The sequence below is a fragment of the Gossypium arboreum genome, chromosome 1, assembly GCF_025698485.1.
Source record: "Gossypium arboreum isolate Shixiya-1 chromosome 1, ASM2569848v2, whole genome shotgun sequence".
NCBI classification, from domain to species: Eukaryota; Viridiplantae; Streptophyta; class Magnoliopsida; order Malvales; family Malvaceae; genus Gossypium; species Gossypium arboreum.
Window position 1 is genome coordinate 41,126,216 of NC_069070.1, and position 4,196 is coordinate 41,130,411.

A 4,196-nucleotide genomic window follows, 5' to 3' on the forward strand; every position below is an offset into this window, starting at 1 on the left:
CTTTGAAAATTGTTTTAGTTTCAAAAAAATTTGTATGTGCTCGGTTTAGTTCCGACCCCTTTCTAATGCATGTTTAAGGTCTCGATGACCTATATAAGGGACATTATGATAATGTTTGATTATTATGGTGGATAATGTATGTGAATTATTTGTAAATATTTCCTATTGTCTGGTAACGCCTTTAACCCTAGTCCGGCGATAAATACGGGTTAAGGGTGTTACATTTATAGATTTTGGAAGCTAGTTACGAGCTCGGGGATCGTCTAGGAACTTCGTCACACTATCGATCACTTTTTTGGTATTTTATAAGTTTGAACTTTGAACCTATGACATGTATAGGCTAGATAATATGTTTGATCTTGAAGTATGTATATATTTAGCCATGTGAAAATGGCTTGATTATAATGCTAATGGTTGTGTAAATTTGGTCATGTGTTTTGGCAATGAGGTAAATGATGGATGCTTGTTGAGTTATAGTATGTAATATATTAGTTAAGTAATATGCATGTCATATATGTTTGATGTGCTTGGTATATGCTTATGGTTTAAATCAATGATATGTATGGCTTATGATTATTCATTATCGTAAGCTTGACATATTGGTATGTTTTGCATTTGTTGATTTTTATGATTAGGCTGAAATGAAGTAAACATGGTTGATGGATATATATTTCGATTGTGGCTTAATATTGACTTATTTGGAGTGTATGATTTGTATTATGAATTAGTTCAAGTTAGTAAGCTTAATACAGAGTATAATGTTTGTGATGTTTGTTATATGATTCGGTAAAGTGGTAATGATAAGCATAATGTTTATTCAACCATGATACTAATTTATTTTAGAAGTGTGTTTATGGCATATTTTATGTGATGGACTGGTATGATTATTATGCATACATTTGATGAAATTATGACCATTTGGATAGTTAAAAATGTTAAGTTAATGTTTATAATCGGCTAGTCATAAGTAAATTAATTGTACATGCGAACGATATGATCATATGTAGTTGGTTATTTAGATTTGGCTTGTGATGGCTAATAATGATCAAGATTAGTAATGGTAAAGTTAGTTTAATATTGAATGGTAAATTTTTTTTTGTGATACTTTTGAACCTAAATTTGATAGCCAAAATAGGTGAGAAGGGAATTGGTTATGTGAGTGCAATTTATGCATGATATTTAGCATACGAATGGGGTGTACTATGGTTTGTATTTTGTTCTCATATAATGGTTCATAGTTATAGGCTAAAATACGCATGATATATATGTTGCATTAAAGTTATGTTCTGCCATATTATAACGATACTAAGGTTGCATATGTGTTGGACAATAATTCGTGTAATAGTTTGTTTGGTTTTTAACATGCGGACATGCAGAGTTAAGGAAATGATATGTTTGATATTTGTCAAAATAAATAGATATATTGGCATGTATTCGATATATGTTTGAATGTCTTAATGTATGCACATGGAATTTGTCATGTATTAAGCTATGTTATAATTTGATTATTTGAATGCTATAAAGGAGATGTACATATCATTCGTATAATTGAGTTTTATTACCTTAAATATGAGTAGTAATGAATGACTTTCCTAAGCTGTGTATTGTTAGTAATGCCTCGTAACCCTAATTCGATGACTGATACGGGTTAGGTGTGTTACAATTTATTTCTAACATTACTAAGTTATTCTTTTTAATTTTGTGATTTCCTTTTCAATTTTTTTATGAGCATAGATCGAATTATCAATTTACTCTCTGTAAACCCTGAAATTGAGCAAATTTTTAGACAAAGAAGACATGAATGAACAGTTCAAAGACAAGTCAAGATGGATCTTGGAAATCAGAATCAAGACCAAGGTAATGAAGCCAATCATGTACAAAATCCTATCTTCATTGCCGATGATAGGGATTGATGCATCAGACAATATACTATTCCACCTTTCAGTGAGTTAAACCTAGGAATTAGAAGGCTAGATATTGAGGCAACCCAATTTGAATTGAAACCAGTGATGTTTCAAATTCTCCAACGGTGGGCCAATTCAGTGGTATGCCTACAGAAGATACACATCTCCACCTTCAATTGTTTATGGAGGTGAGTGATTCATTCAAGATAGCCGGTGTGACTGAAGATGCACTGAGGCTGGAGTTGTTTCCATACTCGTTGCAAGATCGAGCATGAGCATGCCTCAATTCATTGCCACCAGGTTCAATATCTACATAGCAAGAATTAGCAAAGAGATTTTTGGTTAAGTATTTCTCGCTTAGCAAAAACGCTAAGTTAAGGAACGAGATCACAACCTTCCAACAATTGGATGACGAGTCTTTGTATGAGGCTTAGGAGCGATTCAAGGAGTTACTATGTAAGTGTCCTCATCATGGGATTCCACATTATATCCAGTTGGAGACATTCTATAATGGTCTCAATGCACATACAAGATTGATGGTAGATGCTTCTACGATTGGTGCAATTTTGTCTAAGTCTTCTAATGAGGCTTATGAGATCATTGAGAGGATCGTGAGTAATAACTATCATTGGCCAACAAATCAAACAGCTTCAGGAAGACGTGTAGCCGAAGTTCATGAAGTTGACGCCTCACTTCGTTATCAGCTCAGGTATCGTCTATTTCCTCTATAAAAAAAAACTAATTAGTACTTGGGCCAAATTTGACCCCTTTTAAAAATTAAAAATTTAAACAAAACAAATTAAACTTGAAAAATTTAAATCTCAATTAGAAAATTTCTTATCAATAAATTACATTAAATTAATTCCCAAGAAAGGTTGGAGGGGTCATAGTGGTCCTTCTTAAGTTCCAATCTCCTTAGAGAGAATTAACTAAATGTACTAAATTAAGAAAATAAATTCTAACTCTTTATTTATTTACAAAACAAGTTCATGAAAAATAAAGGGTTTGTTAATTTGAACGAGGATTCAACTCGCTCAACTTTACCATCCCAATAATGTTTAAGACGTTGACCATTAACTTTAAGCGTACCTTCATGATTGTCGTATAATTCAACAACTCTATAAGGATACACTCGATAGATGGTATAGGGTCCTTTCCATCGAGATTTAAGCTTCCCAAGAAATAACTTCATCCTTGAATTAAACAACTAAATCTTTTGACCTTCTTTAAACTCTTGAGGTTGTATATGGCTGTCATGCTATCTTTTTTTTATCTTTCTTTACACATTTTGGCATTCTCATTGGAAAACAACCTCAACTCTTCCAACTCATCCAGTTGTAACCTTCTTTTCCCACCGGCTTGCTTAAGATCAAAGTTTAATTGCTTCAAGGCCAAGTGAGCTCTATTCTCCAATTCTAATAGCAAATGACATGCCTTCCCAAAAACCAACCGATATGGAGTCAATCCTAACAGTGTCTTAAATGTTGTTCGATAGGCCCATAATGCATTATCGAACCTTCGAGACCAATCCTTTCTGCTAGGGAGTACGACCTTTTCAAGGATACCTTTGATTTCATGGTTCACTCTCTCAACTTGCCTATTAGACTGGGGGTGATAGGCAGTAGCAATCTTATGCTTCACATCATATTTGTCAAGAAACCACTTAAGCCATTTGTTCACAAAATGAGAACCTTCATCACTAATAATAGCTCTTGGTGTCCCAAATCGTGTAAACACATGCTTATGTAGGAATCGCATGACTACCTTAGCAGCATTTGTAGGGTATGCTTCAGCTTTAACCCACTTGGATACATAGTCCACAGCAACTAAGATGTATTTGTTCCTGTATAAAGAAGGAAATAGGCCTAAGAAGTCAATGCCCCATACGTCAAATAATTCAATTTCCTAAATTTTTGCCAACAGCATCTCATTCCTCCTTGATATAGTTCTAGTCCTCTCGAATTTATCACAGTTCTTTACATAAGCATAAGCATCTTTAAATAGCATAGGCCAAAAGAAACCTGCTTGCAAAATCTTTGCTGCAGTACGTGAACTACCAAAGTGTCCCCTACTTGGAGATGAATGGAAATGATACAAGATCTCAACAATCTCACTTTCGGCTACACACTTTCAGATTATACTATCTGCAAATTGTTTAAACAAAAACAGATCCTCCCAAAAATAATACCGACTATCATGAAGGAATTTTTTCCTTTGTTGGTATGTAATTTCTTGAGGAATTATTCCACATGCAAGATAATTGGCAAAATCAGAAACCAAGGTGTTTCATGA

General features: G+C 33.7%; 1 non-coding gene across 1 annotated transcript; it reads right to left on the reverse strand.

The window, feature by feature from the left end:
* Positions 1 to 2,275: 2,275 nt before the first annotated feature.
* Positions 2,276 to 2,382, reverse strand: LOC128281916 (small nucleolar RNA R71). The gene has a single exon (XR_008272200.1). It is a non-coding gene; the product is annotated as a small nucleolar RNA R71 (small nucleolar RNA).
* Positions 2,383 to 4,196: the final 1,814 nt, after the last annotated feature.